This window comes from Arachis ipaensis, chromosome B9 (genome assembly GCF_059453495.1).
Source record: "Arachis ipaensis isolate K30076 ecotype BB chromosome B9, ASM5945349v1, whole genome shotgun sequence".
Taxonomy (NCBI): Eukaryota; Viridiplantae; Streptophyta; class Magnoliopsida; order Fabales; family Fabaceae; genus Arachis; species Arachis ipaensis.
In genome coordinates this window covers 41,376,583-41,399,656 of record NC_142444.1, presented here as the reverse complement: position 1 = coordinate 41,399,656, position 23,074 = coordinate 41,376,583, and positions in this window count along the sequence as shown.

Below are 23,074 nucleotides of genomic sequence, written 5' to 3'. Positions count from 1 at the left end.
CTTCAGTTTAACCTTAAACTGAAGCTTAAACGTGCTCGAGCTTGTGCCTCCAGGGAGTGCCAGTGTTTAAGCTCCAGTTTAAGCTTAAACTGGAGCTTAAACGTGTTATATGGAACAGCTTGACCATGCCTTCTTCAAACATAAATAACTTGAGCTACAAAACTCCAAATGAGGTGATTCAAAATGAATTGGAAAGAAGACATCTAGAGCTTTCCAACCATATATGGCATGCATGGTGGATACTAAAAATTGAGGGAGAAAACAGCCCCGTAATGTGCATAGAAGAGCATAGTACCAACATGCAATCAGGCCAGCTGACCTCTTCACCTTCCATGGAGTATAACTCGAGTTGTAGAAATCCAATTGAGGTCCTTCCAGTTGCGTTAGAAAGCTGACATCCATAGCTTTCCAACGAGGTATAATAGTCTATATTTGGCATCAAATTGGCAAGGTTGACAAGAGAACAAAGTGACGACTCAAGAAAGGGGGTGCAACGTTTGAGTGTAGTTTATGGATCATTATCCTTTTTGGATCAATTATGTCACTCTACCCTTCAAGCAAGCAAGGCCCATCAACAACACCAAATCAAGGCCACAAGAATCATCTAGAATAGTTTATTTTCATTTGATTGTAATTTGCTTTGAATTTCATTTTCATTTTGTAATTTAGGGAGCCTATTTAAAGGCCTTAGTTCCTGCATTGGAGACACACGGGGGATTGAAGGGGAATCCAGCCCCTAAGGGGGAAGTTTGGACACACGGAGAACTTTGGATCATTTTCTTTTAGTTTTGTAATTGAATTCAGAGCTATGACTCACTAAACCCCTTTCATTGGGTTAGGGAGCTCTATTGTAATTCAATGAATCAATAATAGTTTTATCTTCTTCTTCAATCTTTTCTCTTGAATTTTGTTAGAAAGCTTCTCGATCTAATTCTATTGGGTAGTTGTCTTGGGAAAGAAACTACCCATAATTGGAATCCTTCGGAACCTTGGGAAAGGAATGGAGGATTCATGCTAGAGAAGCTTTCTCACAGTGAATTGGATTGGGGTTTGGATGGATATTGTGACATGTAATCCTACCAAATTGTGGTTCATGAAACTGTGTGGTATAATCAGTGATCGAGCATCATCTCTTCTTATGAACATTTAAACCAAGGGATTGGGAATTTGTTCGTTTTTAGAGAGAATTGGTGAGCCAAGGGATTGGGATCCAATCATATAAGATTGCCAAGCAAAATTCAATGAATGCATTGGTTGAGGAAGGAATAAAAATGTTTTGATTCGGAGATCTCAATATCTCCTAACACCCAATGAATTCCCCATTTCTGATCTACCACTTTCTATTTACATTCTGCAATTAAATTCATGCAATCACCCCATCCCTTTTAATTTCAGCAATTTAGCTTCTCGCTCTTTAATTCATTGCAATTTTACATTCCGCAATTCTCATCTAAATCTTGATTCCGCTCAACTAGAACATACTTCTAATCCGAATTGCTCACTCAACCAATCCTTGTGGGATTCGACCTCACTCTAATGTGAGTTTTTACTTGACGATAACCGGTGCACTTGCCGGAAGGAATTTTGCCGATCGTGCAATTTCCTAAATCGTAGCATAACAAGTTTATGCGCAACAAGTTTATGGCGCCGTTGCCGGGGATTGGTTTTCGATTGACAATTCTCCAATTGGAAGTTAACTAGATTGAGCAATTTTTCTTTTCTTTTGTTAATAGTTTTTGTTTCAGTTTATTACTGCTAATTTCTGCAAATTTTAATTTGTTTTCTTTGCTTATTCACTTGTTAGCATACTAACCACTAGCTGTTTGTGATATTGCCTCACTATGGAATTTCCACTATCTTTGGATGAGTATTGTTTGAGACTGAGCACATTGCAAAAAAGAAAGGAGTATCCATCATCTTTTGGTCAATCAAAATTCATGAGAAACTCTCCACCACCACAGAATGATTCATGTTATTATGCTCATGGTGGGAGGGAGTATCAGGAACAGGAAACGGGGTACTTCCCAGAGCCACAAAATGGTCCATGTTTTGGTGAATTTGATCACTACTCAAGTTGTGGCTGGGAAGATAAAAACCAAAGAGATTTCACTTATTCACACCCCATTCATCAAGAGTCATACCACTACCAACACTCCAACCAAAGACTCTATCAGCCCACACAAAACACATACTCCCAGCCACCATATCACAGCCAAGATAATCAACCTCATCAACCCAATCCGAACCAACAATTTCAAGATCAATTAAACAGGATAGAAGGAATGATTGCAACTATGGGCAGAGATGTGGCCGATTTGAAAAGCTTTAAGGAAGAAGTGATATCCAACTTACAAAATCATGGTGCTGCCATTCAAAAGCTAGAAGCACAAATTGGATATCTATCAAAGCAAATCCCTACCCACAATTCTTCTAGTGATACCATGGCAAACCCAAGGGAGGAATCAGAAGAACAAGAAAGGGAGAAAGTCAATCAAGGGAGATCACACTCCAATGACACAGAGAGTTGCAAAGAGGAAGGGTTCATTGAACCACAAATTCAGGAAGCTTTTGATGAACAGGATACTCCAACTGTCCAACAACAACCAAGTTCTGAGATCAAGGATGTGAAGGCAGTAGAAACAAGCACCAAAATGAGGATTGTGACCGAGAAACAAAGGATCATATCCATGAAGAAGAGAAGGTCGAAGAACAATCCAACTCCTGAGCCAACAAGCAAGTTCACTCAAGCCAATCACAAGGGAAAGCTTGCTGGAAAGAAGCATTCACAACAAGGGGCACTAACTAGCTCCTTTATCCACTTGAAGTCATTCCTCTTAACAAACTGGAAGAAGAGGAAGAAAGTCAGGAACAGCATGTCAAGCTAATGACGTTAAAGAAGCGCTTGTTGGGAGGCAACCCAACCAAAGGTAGTTTTTCTTTTCTAGTTATTTCAATAAAAGAGTTAAGTAGATTTATCTGTATTGCAAGGAGCTAAGTTTGGTGTTGCACACCAAAACAATTCAAGGGTGAATGTGAGATTCTAAGTTTGGTGTTCCACCAAAAAAACTTCATTAAAAGCACATTTCTACCTCAGCATGACTAGTCACTAGCTCCAACCAATCAGGGAAACTACTTAAACAATAGTTTAATTTCTAGTTCATAGTTTCTTTTTCTAGTTCATAGTTATTTTCTTAATAAAAGCACATGAGGTTTTCTGCATATGATCCCAATTGCTGCATATGGCAAGGAACTAAGTTTCGTGTTCACACACCAATCTAAGTTCAGAGGCCTACAAACATCCATGCATGCTAACCAATTCTCAAAGTGCTTGGGGAACAAGCAACTTCTAATAGCTTTGCAGGAAGACAATCAATCTCATGGAAGGAATATACATCATCATCAAAGAGAACACCAAGGCTAGGAAGGATGATGAACAACAAAGAAGATGCTAAAAGGTTGTATTGTCACTTAATTACTTGTACTTTGAATTGCTGATATTTGAAGTTTGCATGCACCCCTGCTTTAAGTTTGAGTCATTGCAGTTTTTGTTTGTCTGTTTGTTTAATTTTCAAATAAGTGATAGTCTAAGTGTCTGGATAACTTCATCTTCTTAAACAAATGCTTGCCATGCTTGTTCTGTTTCCATAAAATAAAAGAAATGTTTGAACAAAAGTAACTCAATTCCATTTGGTAAGAAATCAAATAAGATTAAGTGTTGGTATGCATGTTTGATTGAATAGTCAGCTCACTAAGAAATAAAGTTAGAATTGTCACTTTTAGTGGAAATTAGGATGCTGTCTATGGATCTTGATGAATAAATGTCTTTGGCCATGAAAAAGAAAGAAAAAGAAGAAGAAAAAGCCACTGAAAAAGGGCAACCAAAAAGCAAAAAAAAAATTGAGAAAATAAGCTAGGCACCAATGGTTTGAACTTCTGAGACAAATGCCTGTGGTGTTTATGTATTAAGGATATGCTTGGATGAATAGGTTCTGAGGAGTGTTTCAACACTTGGTAACTTAGGTTAACTAACCCGGGATTATCAACCAAAAGTCCATTATCAAGAGCAAGCTAAATACAAAACATTTAGTCACACAAAGAGGTGCTGGGCACCAATGTCTCAAGAAGAAATGTGAACTAAAATGCCTGTAGTGGATATGTGTAGTGCACTAATAAGAAAAAGAAAATGCCAAAGGCTTGTGCAACACATGACACTGAGCAACAAGGAGCAAATAAGCTCAAAGGAAAAGAAAAACAAAGAAAAGAAACTTGCCAAGGATATGTGAATAACAAGAGGCCATAGCAGTGTTTTAGTGGAAACATAAAAAGTGACATTCTTACCTAAGAAACAATAAAGTGATGCTGCAACAACATTCTGCATGAACACCCCATTAATCAATGTCAATTACTTACTGATATGGCTAATGAATTTACTTTCTGTTGCATTCTTTCTTCTCAATAATTCAGAACTTGCTTGGGGACAAGCAAGGATTAAGTTTGGTGTTGTGATGCCAAGGCATCTTAGGCTAGTTTCACTAGCCTTTTTCTTTTATTTTTAGTTGTTTTATGCATTTTCTTGAGCCTTAAGTAATCATTTGGGCCAAATAGTCATGCTTGTCTTAAATCATTCAACATGAAGATTTTGATGCAAATTCCATGAGTTTTTAGTTATATTACTTGAATGCTATGAATGGAAGATTTCTCATGAAATTTTGCAAGACTTTGATGCAATTGTTTGGATGATTTCAGGGAAGAAGAGGCTAGGCAAGGAAGCAACAAAATCAATAAAGGAAGCTTGAATATCACATGTGGAGTTTAAGTTCCAGTTTAAGCTTAAACTGGAACTTAAACTACCAAGCCATATAATGCTGGAATTGAAGTTTAACCTCCAGTTTAACCTTAAACTGGAGGTTAAACGCCAGAAGTGAGAATCTCACCAGGGGAGCATTTCCACGTTTAACCTCCAGTTTAACCTTAAACTGGAGGTTAAACGCCAGAAGGAAGAAAGGCACCAGGAGCATTCCACGTTTAAGCTCCAGTTTAACCTTAAACTGGAGCTTAAACGTGTTCGACTATTTTTCTCCTCCAGGGTTGCTTTCTCATTTCCACGTTTAAGCTTCAGTTTAACCTTAAACTGAAGCTTAAACGTGCTCGAGCTTGTGCCTCCAGGGAGTGCCAGCGTTTAAGCTCCAGTTTAAGCTTAAACTGGAGCTTAAACGTGTTATATGGAACAGCTTGACCATGCCTTCTTCAAACATAAATAACTTGAGCTACAAAACTCCAAATGAGGTGATTCAAAATGCATTGGAAAGAAGACATCTAGAGCTTTCCAATCATATATGGCATGTATGGTGGATACTAAAAATTGAGGGAGAAAACAGCCCCGTAATGTGCATAGAAGAGCATAGTACCAACATGCAATCAGGCCAGCTGACCTCTTCACCTTCCATGGAGTATAACTCGAGTTGTAGAAATCCAATTGAGGTGCTTCCAGTTGCGTTAGAAAGCTGACATCCATAGCTTTCCAACGAGGTATAATAGTCTATATTTGGCATCAAATTGGCAAGGTTGACAAGAGAACAAAGTGACGACTCAAGAAAGGGGGGTGCAACGTTTGAGTGTAGTTTAATGGATCATTATCCTTTTTGGATCAATTATGTCACTCTACCCTTCAAGCAAGCAAGGCCCATCAACAACACCAAATCAAGGCCACAAGAATCATCTAGAATAGTTTATTTTCATTTGATTGTAATTTGCTTTTAATTTTATTTTCATTTTGTAATTTAGGGAGCCTATTTAAAGGCCTTAGTTTCTGCAATTAACGGGGGATTGAGGGGGAATCCAGCCCCTGAGGGGGAAGTTTGGGATTGAGAGAGAACTTGGGATCATTTTCTTTTAGTTTTGTAATTGAATTCAGAGCTATGACTCACTAAACCCCTTTCATTGGGTTAGGGAGCTCTATTGTAATTCAATGAATCAATAATAGTTTTATCTTCTTCTTCAATCTTTTCTCTTGAATTTTGTTAGAAAGCTTCTCGATCTAATTCCATTGGGTAGTTGTCTTGGGAAAGAAACTACCCATAATTGGAATCCTTCGGAACCTTGGGAAAGGAATGGAGGATTCATGCTAGAGAAGCTTTCTCACAGTGAATTGGATTGGGGTTTGGATGGATATTGTGACATGTAATCCTACCAAATTGTGGTTCATGAAACTGTGTGGTATAATCAGTGATCGAGCATCATCTCTTCTTATGAACATTTAAACCAAGGGATTGGGAATTTGTTCGTTTTTAGAGAGAATTGGTGAGCCAAGGGATTGGGATCCAATCATATAAGATTGCCAAGCAAAATTCAATGAACGCATTGGTTGAGGAAGAGATAAACATGTTTTGATTCGGAGATCTCAATATCTCCTATAACCCAATGAATTCCCCATTTCTGATTTCCACTTTCTCTTTACATTCTGCAACTAAATTCATGCAATCACCCCCATTCCCTTTTAATTTCAGCAATTTAGCTTATGCTCTTTAATTCATGCAATTTAAGATTCCGCCATTTCAATTTCTTGTCATTTACTTTTCCCGCCAATTTTACATTCCGCAATTCTCATCTAAATCTTGATTCCGCTCAACTAGAACACACTTCTAATCTGAATTGCTCACTCAACCAATCCTTGTGGGATTCGACCTCACTCTATTGTGAGTTTTTACGTGACGATAACCGGTGCACTTGCCGGAAGGAATTTTGCCGATCGTGCAATTTCCTAAATCGTAGCATAACAAGTTTATGCGCACCAATTTTCATTTCATTTTCTTTTTTTCATTATAAGTGTTGGATTATTGATTTTGTTTACTATGCATTGCTGCCTCTTATTGCCTAAATGTTGTTTTTGCATGAATGTTTTTAGAAGTTCATTGTTGGATTCTATTGTTGAGGTCATGTTTTGCTACTTGGTTTTGAGTTCTTCATGCTTATTTTTTGAGAATACCAAGTGATGAGAATTGCCTTCGAGCTTGTAACTCTTCTTGAATTGCATGATTTGGCTAACAAGTGATTTGAACCCTATTCTTTGATTAGGAAATCTCTTGACATTGGGTGGTGTGCATTTACTTCAATGCATTGTATTCCATGATCATATGCATCCATACGCTTTTAGCTTGAATGCTCTCATGCTTCTTTAATGCTTGTTTTACCTTACAAGCTTACTTAAAGCATCTCAAGCATACTAGAGTGAGTAAAGTGCATGCTTCTTTAGTGACATAGCTTTTATGCTAATATGTGTTCTAAACCACGCAATTTAGAATTCACACACCTATCTTTCATTAATCTCACACTAATTTACTCACTCAATTCTAGTGATTACCTCACTCCAACAATGTATGCTTCCTTGCTTTTGTATTTTTTCATCTTATGATGTTATTTTCTACTTTTCATGATTGATACACCACAAGTAAAAACGGAAGCGAGACAAAGAACACACAGCAACCGGTTGATCTACCAGCTAAAGGTAGCAATCCAGAAAGTCGCCATACCCCCTTGCTCATCTTTGAGTGCACCGAGGATGGTGCAAATTTTTAAGTGTGGGGAGATCGTCCGACCGATCGGAGATTTTGGGTGACAAATTTCTAATTCCGACACTTTTGCATTTCATTTTAGGTTTTTAGGGTTTTTGTTGCATTTTCTTAATTTTGCATATATATACATAATAAGCTTAGTCAAAATAATGAAATTTTTCAAGGATTCTACCTATAGGGCATCTCAATTGGTTTGAGTGAAAACTTTTCATAGAACTTGCTTGAATTATATATATATATATATATATATATATATATATATATATATATATATATATATATATATATATATATATATATATATATATATATATATATATATTATGAAGCATGTTTTGAGCTAAGAACACAAGCAAGTGAGATTTGAGCCTAATGGTGTGGTTACATCTTATAACCACTTATTTTCCTTTTTGTGTGCATTATTCTCTTTCTATGATTGTAATCTTTGATTTGTTTGATTCTTTATGTCCATTATTTTGTGTACTCATGCATTTATATGATTGAGGCCATCATTTCATTTAACTCACTTACCCAAATAGCCTTACCTTTTATCTTCATTTGTTGGCAACTTTGAGCCTACGATTAACCCACTTGTTCTTAATTTAGCACATTACAAGCCTTAAAGCGAAAAACAATAAATGTCCTTATTTGGATCTTTGATTAGCTTAGGCTAGTGTGTATGTATCATTCAAGTGTGGGGAACTTGAGACATTGGGTGAATAAAAGGGTAGTTTTGTATATTTGTTGTAAATATCGGAAACTGGGTACATGCTCATGTATTGATTAAATGTATAGACCTTATGCATTGATGTCCTTACATATAGCTTGAAAGAAAGAAAAAAATGAGAAAGACAAAAGAAAAAGAAAAAAATATGGAAAAGAATAGAAAAAAAATAAATAAAAAGAAAAGAAAAAAGAAAAAAAGAAAAAAAATAAAAAGGGGACAAAATGCCCCAAAGTTAAGCTCAATAAAGATCAATGCATAAGTGTTATGAAATGAAATGAAATGCATGAGTATGTTAAAAATTGAAAAATGGGTAGTTAGGTTAGTTTTGAATTGTATAGGATGTCATAGGTTATGTGGGAAGTTTAAGCTTATTAAAGATTCAAATTTCAAGCTCACTTGACCAAATATGCATCCTACCTTGACCCTAGCCCCATTACAACCTAAAGAAAATACCTCATGATACTTGTATGCATGCATGAAATAAATGTCGATTGTTAGAAGAAAAACAAATCTTAGAAAGCATGAAATAGAGGAGAATTGAGAGAATCAACCCTAAACACTTGAGCGAATAGAGTGCAAACACATCCGGTGAGGGTTTGATGCTCAATTACATGTTTTCACCTATGATCATCATTCTTCATGCAAGTTTGTAAAAATATTTAATAACTCAACTCAATTGTGGATTAGACTTGCTAGTCCTTAGCCCTTGTGCATATATGCTTCTTGGGAATTGATTTATTTTGACCAAGCAATTGCATTCATGTAGATAGTTGCATATAGGTATATTGCATTTAGTTAGATTTCATTGAATAAATGTTGATCCCTTTGCTTTTTCTTGGTTTAAGCATGAGGACATACTTGGTTTAAGTGTGCGGAGGTTGACAAACCCTATATTTAGGGTTTATCTTGTATTGATTTTAGGAGATTTTATCACCTTTTACCCACATTTATTCAATGAAATAGCATGGTTTCATGATTGTCTCCCAATTTGTGCTTAAGTGTGAAAACATGCTTTCTAGGTCCTTAATTAGCTAAATTCAATTCACCCTTGATTCCACTAGATGTCTTGATTTGTTTGTTAAATGATTTCAGGCTGAAAAGGCTAGGAATGAATTATAGGAGTGAAGAGGAAGGCATGCAAAGTGGAGAACACATGAAAAAGCCAAAGATTTGGATATCTTCATCCACGCGCACGCACACTGTACGCGTACGCGCCGGTAGGTGCACATGATTTTTTTAATAGAAAATGTGCCCAGCGATTTTTGAGAGCTATGGGGCCCAATTTGCAACCAACTTTGGCGCCAAAATGCATTTAAAGGACCATGGATTGAAGGGAATCAACACTTAGCATCATTTACACACATTAGGATTAGTTTTAGTTAGTTTTAGAGAGAGAAGCTCTCACTTCTCTCTAGAATTAGGATTAGGATTAGGTTTAGTTCTTAGATCTAGGTTTAGACTCATGCTTTCTTCTACTTTTGCTTCTCAATTCTTGTTATTGCAATCATGATTCTTCTATTCTTTTGTTGTAATTTCCTTCATGTTGCTTCTATCTTTTATTGTAGATCTACTCTTGTTCCTTCTCTACTCTTTCAATTCAATTAGAGGTAATTCATAATAATTGTGTTTCTTTTAATTGTTGTTGTTAATTCTTTGCAATAATTGTTGTTAGATTTCATTCTAGTTGTCAATTTACTATGCTTTTCTTTTGTGCCTTCCAAGTGTTTGATGAAATGCTTGGTTGGATTTTAATGTAGATTTTGTTCCTCTTGGCCTAGGTGGAGTAATTAGTGACGCTTGAATTATCTAATTCCTTTGTTGATTGATAATTAGAAGTTGCTAATTGATTTGGATACCACTAAAGCTATTCTTTCCCTTGGGAGTTGGCTAGGACTTGTGGAATCAAGTTAATTCATCCACTTGACTTTCCTCTATGGTTAGAGGTTAACTAAGTGGTAGCAATGGACAATTCTCATCAAAATTGAGAAGGATAATAAGGATAGGACTTCCAATTCTCATAACCTTGCCAAGAGCTTTCATAGTTGTTAGTTTATTTTCTTGCCACTTATATTTCTTACTTCTTATCCCAAAAACCCCAAAATATCTCATAACCAATAACAAGACACTTTATCGCAATTTCTAGGGAGAACGACCCGAGGTTCAATACTTTGGTTTATAGATTTTAGGGATTTGTACTTGTGACAAACAAATTTTTGTATGAAAGGATTATTGATTGGTCTAGAAACTATACTTGCAACGAGAATTCATTTGGAAATTCTATACCATCAAAAATCCGATCATCAATCGTAGAATGGTTGTTGCTCATAGTAAGTGGGTGGAGGTTGTTGCCAAGAGGGTTGATCAAATCCTTGTGGCACCTCCTATCTTTGATTGTTACATCCTTGATGCAAGCTTTCATTGTAATCTCCTCTTCCTACAACACGATTGTAACCAAACTCATAGCCAAAGGAGGTGAGAATTCATAGTATCGAGAGAAAATAAAAACAAAAACTAATAAGGAATAATGAAACTAAACTCCTAAAACTAGAAATAACTAACAAAGAAACAAAAAAGCAAATTATTCACAATATTCACAATAACCAATAATAAGGCACACATTTGCAATTCCCCGGCAACGGCGCCAAAAATTGATGGGGAAAAATCGTCAGTAAAGAATTTCACAAAAATAATCGCGTTGCAAGTATAGATCTAAACCGACAATTAAACCTCAATCAAATTTAATTTGTTTGTCACTAAAGCAAACCCAATAAAAATCAACCGAAGTATTTAAACCTCGGGTCGTCTCTCAAGGAATTATAGAGAAGTGTACTTATAATTGGTTATGAGATTGTATCTTTTTGGATTTTGAAATGTTGAACAAAAGATGTAAATGACAAGAAAATAAACTAATAATTAAGAAAAGTCCTAGCAAGGATTGAGAATCGTAATTCCTATCCTCATTATCAATGTCAATTATGATGGTAATTGCCTTTTGCTTTCACTTAGTCAACCTTTAACAATGAAGGAAAGTCAAGTGAGTAAAGTTAACTTAAGTTCACAAGTCCTAATCAAAGACTAGATTTAATGAGGCTTAAGCCAACTAGAAGTCTCAATCACCAATCAATAAAAGACCTTTGATAATTCAAGAGTCTCCAATTAATCAATCCAAGCTAAGAATATGAAAATCTAATTTAAAATCCAACCAAGCACTTTATCTAACACTTGGAAGGCGCAAAATAAAAGCATAGAAAATTAACAAGGAATAATAATTCTAGAACCAACAACTGCAAAATCAATGATGACGAATAACAGAAGAACCAACAAACATGAAATACCTCAAATTGCATTAAAAGGAAAATTAAATCTAACATGAGAATTCATAACCTAAATTGACAATATAAAGTAATCAACAAGGGAAATAAATAAACTAGAATGCTGGAACAATTAAAAGTAGAAGAGAACTAAGTAGAAATAAGATAAAATTCAGAAATTGAGAAGGAATAGAACTAAGAACCCTAAAACCTAGAGAGAGGAGAGAGCCTCTCTCTCTAGAAAACTACATCTAAAACCTAATGTGTGAATAATGAAGTGTTGTGTGTTTGATTCCTTCACTTTACAGTCTCTAATCAGTATTTTCGGGATTGAAACTGGGCCAAAAACAGCCCAAAAATCACCCCCAGCATTTTCTGATACGTGCAGCACGTGGCTCTGTCACGTGTACGCGTCGCCCATGCGTACGCGTCGCTAAACTTTCGCAAGGTCATGCGTACGCGTGATCCACGCGTGCACGTCGCCTAACTGCATGGCAACCATAGGAAATTGCATATCATTTTAAAGCCCCGTATGTTTTCTTTCCAACGCAACTGAAACCACCTCATTTGGACCTCTATAGCTCAAGTTATGATCGATTTAGTACGAAGAGGTCAGAATTGATAGCTTAGCAATTCCTTCAATTTCTTGTATTCCTTCCACTTTTACATGCTTCCTTTCCATCCTCTAAGCCATTCCTATCCTATAAATCCTGAGAACACAACAAACATATCACGGCATCGAATTGTAATAAGAGAGGATTAAAATTAGTAAATTTAAGGCCAAAGAAGCATGTTTTTAATCATAGTACAAAATATGGAAGGAAAATGTAAAACATGCGAATTCTATGAATAAGTGTGAGAATAATGGATAAAATCCACTCAATTAAGCATAAGATAAATCCTAAAAGTGGGGTTTATCAGTGAAATGAATCGTATAGATTTGAGACGGAATTTTGTGTTGAGGCATACTCAAGTGATGAAGAATTTAGACATGTAAAACTTGGAGGTGAGGTTGGATAATTGAGAGGTGATGGCTCTTGATGAATGGGGTATGAATGAGTGAAATCTTTGATTTTGATCTTCCTAGGCACAACTTGAGTAGTGATCGATTTCACCAAAATATGGTCCATTTTGTGGCTCTGGAAAGTACTCTGTTTCATGTTCTTGATACTCCCACCCACCATGAGCATAATAAGGTGAATCATTCTGTGGTGGTGGAAAGTTTCCCATGAAATTTGATTGACTAAAGTATGATGGATGCTCCTTTCTTTCCTGCAAAAAGCTCTGTCTCAAACAATAATCACCAAAAGAAATTGGAATCTCCATTGTCATAAATGAGGGATTCTTAGTGAGGCAATATCACAAACAACTAGTGATTAGTGTGCTAACAAGTAAATCAACAAGGAAAAACAAATTAAAATTGCAAAAAGTAACAGTAACTACTAAAATTAAAACTGATCAAAAGAAAAGACAAGTGTTCAATCTAGTTATCCTCCAATTTAATCATTGTTAATACAAAACCAATCCCCGGCAACGTCGCCATAAACTTGATGCACAAAAATTTGTCTCTCAACAAATCTTCACCGGCAAGTGCACTGGATTGTCGTCAAGTAAAAACTCATAGTAGAGTGAGGTCAAATCCCACAGGGATTGATTGGTTGATCAACTTTAATTGGAGGAGTGTTCTAGTTAAACTAATCCAAATTTGAATTGAGAGTTGCAGAAAAAGTAAACGGCAGGAAACTTAAAGAGCAAGAAATGTAAATAACTGAATGTAATTAACAGAAATTAAATTGCAGAAGAGAAATTACAGGGAATTAAAGTGCAGAAGCTTAAATTGCAAGAAATTAAAAGGGAATGGGGGTTGTTAAACATCAATGTAACAGCAGAATTTAGAGAATGGGTAAGATCAGAAGTGAGAAATCTCATTGGGGTTAGGAGATGTTATAATCCTCCGGATCAAGTTTATTTTCATCTCTTCCTCAACCAATGCAATCATTGATCTCCTTGGCAATCTTAGGTGACTGAATTCTAATTCCTTGGCAATTCAATCTCTCTATGCTTGAACAATTGCCCAATTCCTTGATTTAATTGCTCATAGGAAGAGATGAAGTATGGTCACTGATTATACCACATGTATTCCCAAATCAAAGTATTAGTAGGATTAAATGTCACAATATCCATCCAAACCCCAATCCGGTCCAACATGAGAAAGCATTTCTAGCATGATCTCCTCATTCCTCTTCCAAGGTTCAGAGGAGATCCAATTATGGATAGCTTCTCTTCCAAGACAACTACCCAATTGGATGAAGATCGAAAGCTTTCTAGAAAAATCAAGAGAAAAGAAAGAAGAAGATGAATGAAAACTAGTAATGATCCATTGAATTACAACAGAGTTCCTTAACCCAATGAAGATGGGTTTAGTTGTTCATAGCTCAATTCAAATCAAACTAAAAGAAAAATACAGAGAAGTGCAGAAAGCATAAAAGAAATTATTGTAGAGTCTAATTCTAGATCTAGATCCCAGTCTGCCAAAAAAGCTTAAACAGAAAAAGAAAAGAAAAGAAAGTACATAAAACTAAAAGAAAAGTGCAGAGAAAATGACTAGTAGATTGAATCTTCAACAACTCTTCTATTTATACTCTTCTTCTCATCTTCAATTAAATCTTCCAGTACTTGGATGTGGGCCTTGGCCTTGATTGAAGCAGATTGAAGTGGATCTCGGTGATGTAGAGGAGAGAGATGCTCAATTTCATAGTTCTGCTATCAACGTTGGGGTCAACATTTTTAAGCAAATGTTGGGTCAAACGTTCTCTTAGAAAAAATGGATTTTGGGTGTTTTGATCAACGTTTGACTCAATGTTGGGGTACTAAAGTTCACCTGGTCACGCGTACGCATGAATGGTCGATTTTTGCCATTTCACGCGTACGCGTCACACACGCGTGCGCGAGGTTGGAGAAAAATGCATATGACGCGTACGCGTCACTACAAAATTCCCAACTCCAGTTTTTTAATACTTATCACAAACGTTGGACTCAGCGTTGGCTTGGCAACGTTCCTTCCAACGTTGGCCTTTCCACCCGTGTGTGTCACCACGCGTACGCATGGATGGTCGAATTTCCACGCTCATGCGTACGCATCACCCACGCGTGTGTGTCGCAGCTAGTTTTTCCAATTTCCAGAAAGCAAACTGTATTGAGAAACATTGGAGGTAATGTTCCCTCCAACATTGGCACCAGATTCTTGCAGAATGTTACCTTCCCCCCTTTCATTGCTCTTCCTCTGCTTTTTTTCACCTATCATCAACCAAACACATGTATCAAAGCTTTGCTAAATTTACAAGATTTTGCATCATTCATAATAAACAATAAATCTAGCATAAATCTCATGAAAATACACAAAATTAACAATATTTGATTGAATCAAGGCATGCATGAAATTCTCATCCAATTACTTACTTATTGCCTAAGAAATGCATGAAACTACCCTAAAACAAACTAAAATGGCTTGTGAAACTAGCCAAGATGCCCTAGCATCAGAGATTTGATTAGAAGTTACTTGCTCAATCCTTTAATCTTTGTGAGAACAATATCCACTTGCCATAGTATTACTTGGAGCGATTTGGTGCACTTACTAATTTTAGTCCATCAAGATTTTGGCTATTTGGGAATGAAGACACGATGTCAATGTATTTTGAGTATGTTGTGAATTGACAAACAACTGATATGTGTCGATAGTAATCATTAATAGAAACAATGAATTAACTCTCTATTTATATGGTTAATAAGTTTGTATTAAATTATTGTAGACAATTGTTCTCTGAACAAATGAGTTGTTACTTTGAAAATTTTGAGCTATTTTATAATATTGAATTATAAAAAATACTTACGATCCTATTTATATTACATTTAGTAAAATATAATGTTATTTAAGATGGTCATATTTTTTTTTTTTTTGCTTTTATTCAAACATTAATTATTAATACAACAGGTACATTTTTATACAAGATGTTTTGGCTATATTTTGGTCCTTTTTTTCATTTGGAGATTTGAGGCAACTTTGATCATATGCATTTGCACACGTCCTCATGCAAGTTTAAATCAAATATTGTGTTTTTGAATTGTTGAAATTTTTAATAATTGTGTTATATGATTGGTTGTAACTTGTGAAATTTAATCAGGTTCTGAAAATTTGTTCGAATTGGTCAGTCAAATAAGAAATTATTAAAGAAAATGGTTTGAATTAACTAGAAAACCGACCAATAGAAAAATCGAACAAGAATAAAAAAATTGGCTGAAAACTGTCAGTTGACTCGAATCGAAAATTGGCCAGTTTTTAAAAATTCACCTAAACTTTGTCTGTTTCACAGTTTTCAATGTTTTAGTGTGAGGGAAGAAAGAAATACGGGGAAGAGAAATCTAAATCTCTAAGTCAGTAAATTTTATCTCCTTCGTTCTTCTTCTTTTAAAACCAGAAGACCTAGCTCTTGGTTCAGCGATTCATTTCCATCTTTTTTCTCGTAGTAACCGCTGTATCTCTCAACCATTGTCTCACCTTCCCTTCCCTAGCGCAGCCCGTCCTGCCATCGTCCTTGCCGCTCTGCCATTGAATTTTTTTCACCTTTTCTTCATTGCAAGAAGCCACATGGAGAATCACAGTACAAAATAACAGACATTTTATCATTTCTTGAATAAAGAAAAGAATATATTTTATTACTTAATAAATTTTAAGACAAAATAAAAAAGAAAATTATTAATTTAAACACTAAAACTGAAGAACATTTATATATTAGTTACCGAGAAAACTTCAACATTATTAAATAATAAAAAAGTATATAATATCATATGTTATGTGCTTATGTTTTCTTCAAAAAAATATCTATTATTGTTATTGTTGTTGCTGTTGTTATTGCTGCTGTTATTGCTGCTGCTGCTGTTGTTGTTGTTCTTAATATTAATTGATAAATATTTAATTATTTTTTGTTTATTTTAGTATAATTTAGTTGATTACCAATTAAATAAACTGAATTTTTAAATCTTTGAAATGATAGTTTTTCAATGATTTAATGTCTAGTTTAATTTTTAAAATATTGTTTATAAGAGATTATGAGACTTTAATTAGTATTATACATTTAATTTATATATTTTTAAATTTATATTAGAATATATTTATAATTTTTGTTTGTTTATTTGTAATTTATATATTTATATTTTAATTTATGTATTTTTAAAATTTATATTAGCATATATTTATGTTTTTTGTGTATTTATTTATAATTTTATATATTATTTAAATATAATTCAATTATTTTGGTTGAATCACGGTTGAATCGATTAAATTTCTAAATTAATAAACTAATAACTAGAACGATTCGATGATTAGTTTGATACCTTGAAATTAAGTTTTTTACTTCTGTTAGTATTTTATTAGCATAAGACAGGTTATTGCTATACTTTATATAACTAGAACAAATTAGTTTTGTTGTATTAGTTTAAAACCAAAAAATCAAACTAAACCAATTCAATTACATTTGGTTTGATTGGCCTCAGATAAAAAACTGAACCAAACCAAACTACTTAATTTTTGTATGATTGGATCAGATGATATTTTCTCTAAAAATCAAATCAAACCAAACCATAAATTGAACACCCTTAATGTATGTATGTGTCACTCAATACTTTTTTTATTTGTTTATAATAGTTGGGATCCTCTACACCATACAATCGAGGGGATTACTTGGGTATTCAAAAGCCATTATTGGTGGTTCAAATCCAAATCTAACATAGTTCCAAATTACATTCACAACCTCTGATGGGACTTGTTTAAGGTAACTAAGTGTTTTTTATTTATAACTTCAAATTATATTACTATGTCATTTAAAACAACATAATGTACTGGTGTTGTCTGCTCCAACAACATTTCTGGTTTCTCATTGGGGAGAAACAGAAGATATACAATGCTTGGCGAGCGAGAACCACCAAGCTCATCTGGAAGATGCTTGCAAACATGCACAACAAGGGAGGTCTGACAGATTAATTAGATCCCTATGATATCCTTGTGCAACTTAAGGAGTACTGGGAAATAGAGGATTATTGGGCCATGAGAGTTAGGGCACGACCTAGTTGAGCATTTAGCATCAAAGGATCCTTGCATACCGGCAGATCCACCACATATGTTGCAACGACCAAGAAAATGGTACATATTAATATATCATGATTTCAAGCTAAGTGAATTAATTGTGTTAGTCATCATTTGATTTATATAATTCAAGTTTCTTATATTGACAAGCGGGCAAGTTGGGTCGCCGACTCTCTCATAGCGAGCCATTACAAGGGACCCATAACATGACAACAGCAAGGAGGACCACTCCAAGTAGGTCGACATATACGCTCTAACGAGACCACTGTTTGTTTTTTCAATCTTAAAATTGTATTAAAAAATTATATATAAATGCAAAAACTTGCCAAGCGTATATTCATCACCTCTTTGAGGAGATGTTGGTAAAAGTTAAGGACAATCGTGTGACTCAGATCACTGAGGCCCAAAACTTGCTATTTTTAGAGGATGATTTTGTGGACGCAAGTGGTAGATGGATACAAGCGAGGGAGAGTGTATTGGGTCAGACGTGTCTTTACTAGCACTACTCCATATTTCTCTAATGCTAATGACCTATCCATTGCTAGTAGACCGACAGATATTAGGGAGCAAGTTACTATTCTCAGTAGGGAGATAACACAATAGTTGGAGCAGCACATGACGAGACACGTAGAACTTGGAGGCATGCTACCAGCAGGAATCCAAGAACAGAAAGAGCAGAGGCGGGCTCATAAAAAGTATGAGTAGATATCTCCCATCTCCAGACCACGGAGTTCTCTGGGTGGAAGAATGCATTGAGTCAGATGTACACCTTTATGCACTAGATGCAAAGTAGCTCATCTAGTGGTGCTCCGGTCATGCCTCTTCCACCTCCACCTCTTGCACAGCCTCTGTCGTGATCACGACCTAGATACATCACCAATGATCCCGAGCAACAAGATGATGACCACGAGGATGATGATGATGATAATGATAATGATGATAATGATGATGATGACGATGCGGTTTCTCTTCGAGGATTACATGTAGTATAGTAGCTAGATAATTTGATTGTGCTTATCATTTTTGGTAACTCTATTGTATTTATTTAATTTCATTGTTTTGAATTTTGAATAAACGTGTACACTTATTATTTGTTAAGTTTCAAATAGTTTTTAGTATTATTATTTTATTTTATAATTGATTTAAATATTCCGTTGATATAACAGATACTTAAAAATGTAATTAATATATATTGTTAAGGTGAATAATAGGAAATAAAAAAACAAAAAACATAATTACCAATAGCTAAAACGTTAATAAATTTAATTTATTTTTTTATTTATTTTGACAACACTTTTATTACTGATGACATTAGCACTGCTATTATTATTTGATTTTTACTGACGATGTTAACCGTCGATAAAATTGATTATCGACACTTTAGTCGTCGATAATAATTGATCTTCTTGTAGTAAATATAAAAAATTTGTAGTACTAGTTGTCGATAAAACTGTTAGTAAAAGTCGATATTCTTGAAGTGAAATATAAATAATTTTTAGTACCTTAAAAGCGAGTGAAAATATAATTTATCTAAATGAACAAACCTATTTGACTTAATAAAATGTTTTAGTCATGCTTATTTTTATTGTTTAGTAATATTTATATTTATTTATCTGAACGATGAATTTCTTAATTTTTTAAATAACATTTAAGTTATGTTCCTATCAAGAATGCTCCTGCCGAGGATGCTTCGAGTTATAGCTCGTCACCTAAGGGGATAATGCTACCTTCAATGTAGTAAACTCGGATAATCCTTGGAGCTGGAATGCAATCGTGGAACCTACAAAAAAGACTCCAACGCCCAAGTCAGTATGATATCTCTCAGAGTATTAAGAAATAAGTATTTTGAATCTCTTATGTGTTCTTCTTTTTTTGGTGTCCCTCAAATCTTCTGCTGAGAATAGTATTTATAGTCATTCTAGGTGGCTTTGGTGGCTGTTTTCGAGATCTAAGGATTCGCTCAAGATATGGGGAGGAGGTTTGTTACGGTGGACGGTTATTATTTTTGAATTTACTTGCTTAGTCCGAGGTATAACCTGGTTTATACGGAACACAGCCCCCAAGCTTGACTTACCGAACTTATATTAGCAAGTTGAGCTTTTGTTAAGTAGCTATACCTCGGTTTGAGGTAGCAATATATCGTTAGCCCCCAAGCTCAACGAGCGTTGTTTTGGCAAGCTTGGATTTTTAATTTTGTAATAATTGTAACCTCGTTGACTGTGTTGTAATAAATTCCTGTGATTTTCTCAAGCGAAAATTACCGCCGTTCATTATTCATGGGAAGAGAACAGTTTTTTCATATCAAACACTAAATTAGTGGGGCATCATGTAGTGGGTTCATTTGCTTTATTGCTGTTTCAATCTTGGAAAAAGACACGATTCTTATTCTGGACTTCTTGCTTGGGTGTTGAAAGAGTCATGACGTCAAAAGGTTAGTGTCACTTGTCTTTTTCTTCATTTTTGTTTCAGCATTGGCTAGGGAAAAGGAGAAAGTGGTGGAGGTAATAAAAAACGAGAACATTTATAATTGGGTGCATGTTGATGTGAAGCATCGCGCCTCTGCGTATTGTGATACTAAATCTTTGCATGAGGTTAATGATGCACGGAAAACTTGTCTCTCAACAAATCTCCCTTCGGCAAGTGTACCGAATTTGTCGTCAAGTAAAAACTCACAATAGAGTGAGGTCAAATCCCACAGGGATTGATTGATCAAGCAACTTTAATTAGAAGAATGTTCTAGTTGAGCGAATCCAGAATTTGGGTTGAGAGTTGCAGAAAATAAAATGGCGGGAATGTAAATAACAGAAAAGTAAATGCTAGAATTAAAGGACTGGAAGTAAATGACTGAAAATAAATTGCAGAATTGTAAATGGGAATGGGGGATTTGCTCATAAAAGTAAATGGCAGAAATTAAAGAGAATGGGTAAGATCAGAGATGGGGAGTTCATTGGGCTTAGGAGATGTTGCAATTCTCCGGATCAAGTTTTTTTTCATCTCTTCCTCAATCAATGCACTCGTTGATCTCCTTGGCAATCTTAAGTGATTGGATTACAATTTCTTGCAATTCAACCTCTCAAATCTTGATCAATAGCCAATTCCTTGGTCAATTGCTCATGAGAAGAGATGAAGTATGATCACTGATTATACCACATGCATTTTCCAAATCAAGTGTTGAGAGGGTTATAGTCACATACCCATCCAAATCCAATTTGGTCCAGCATGAGAAAGCATTTCTAGCTTGATCTCTTCATTCCTCTTTCAAGGTTCAAAAGAGATCCAAGTTTGAATAGCTTCTCTTCCAAGATAATTACTCAAGTGGATGAAGATCGAAAGCTTTCAAGTAAAATCAAGAGGAAAGATAGAAGAAGAATAATAAAAATAGTATTGATCCATCAAATTACAATAGAGCTCCCTAACCCAATGAAAGGGGTTTAGTTGTTCATAGCTCTTGAAAATGAAAACAAAGATGGAGAATACATCATAAAACTAGAAATTGCAAAGAAAGTAAAATACAGAAAGTGGTTCTCTTTTTCCCAGCCTCCCGAACTTCTTTCTCAATTCAAAGCTACTCCTATATATACTACTCTTCTCAGTTTCTAGTGTGATTCTTCAAGTCTTGGGCCTTTGGATCTTGAGTTTGAAGCATTTCCTTTCTTTATTTGGGCTTGGCTTTACTTGCAGAGAGAAAGTGCGAAGTGGGCAAAGACTTTAGTTCAGGACGTTAGGGGTGTTAATATTTAGTGAGAATATAAGTTCGAGAACGTTAGTGACACTTAACATTATCACTAACGTTCCAATGCACCCCTTTGCCTCACGTTAAAGCCCACGTTAACTAGGTTAACGTGGCTTTTGACGTTGCCTTGTTAACCTTCGAGAACGTTAGTGACACTCAACATTCTCACTAACGTTCCAGTGTGCCCCTTCTTGCTTCACGTTAAAGCCCACGTTAACTATGTTAACGTGGCTTCTAACGTGGCCTTTGCCACCCTTCGAGAACGCTAGTGAGATTCAACATTGTCACTAACGTTCCAATGTGCCCCTAGGTCTCACGTTAGAGTCCACGTTAACTAGGTTAACTTGGCTTCTAACGTGGCCATTTTTAGCCATCCCAACGTTAGTGACAATGTTGAGTGTCACTAACGTTGGCTTATCCTTCATTCCTCATCGTTAGCTTCCACGTTAACCAAGTTAATGTGGAAGTTAACGTGACTCTTGGGGGTTGTGTGGTTGCTTCAACGTTAGTGACAATGTTGAGTGTCACTAACGTTGTCGACAACTCTTCATCTCTTACGTTAGTTCCCACGTTAACCAAGTTAACGTGGGAGTTAACGTGGTACTTTGCCCCATAGGCCAACGTTAGTGACAATGTTAAGTGTCACTAAGGTTGGCTTCTTTCCCCCCCCCCCCCTTAACGTTAGAGGCCACGTTAACTAGGTTAACGTGGCTTCTAACGTGGCCACTTATGAGTAATTGCCAACGTTAGTGACAATGTTAAGTGTCACTAACGTTGGCTCAACTTCTCTTCTCCACGTTAGAGTTCACGTTAACTTAGTTACCGTGACTCTCTAACGTGGGCATTGATGGCTTTTTGAGAGTGTTATTGGCAATCACTTTTCTCATTATCCTTGCAAGTTACCTCCCTTTTTCTTGCTTCCTTTTGGTCCTGAAATCAAGCAATAAAGTGCATCAAAGCTCTAGTCCAAGTCATGAGTAATGCAACATAATATTTGTCACTAAACTTATGCAAAATCCTCATGAAATTATGTAAAATGCACAATGTATGCTTGAATCAAGGCATAAGTGAATATCTACCCAAAACTAGCTTATTTCCTAAAGAAATGCATGAAACTAACCTAAAAACAGTAAAGAAAAGGTCAGTGAAACTGGCCAAGATGCCCTGGCATCACAACACCAAACTTAAAGCTTGCTTGTCCCTAAGAAAGTACTGGAACAAGAGAATGATGAATGGAATATCCAGAGGAATGAGTCATTCTTGTGGAAGTTATGTTACTGATTTTATGGTGGTTTCATGCATAGCAACTTAAGTTCATTCCATTACTGGCTTTCAGACTTTTATCATGTCCTAAAACACCCACTTTGTTTATATCCTATGAGACCTTTATTCATTGATCCTTTTATTGTTATTTCAAGGGTTGTTTGTGTTATTTAGGCTAAGTGCTCTGTAAGGGGGCAACTCTTTAAGATAAGCTTTCAGCCAACACTCCCGAACCAGTTGGTTCAAGGTGCTAGGTGTTGAGACACCCCTAAGGACTTACTCCCTCAAGCCTATCCCCCATACATGCACACTACATGCATTTAGTTTATT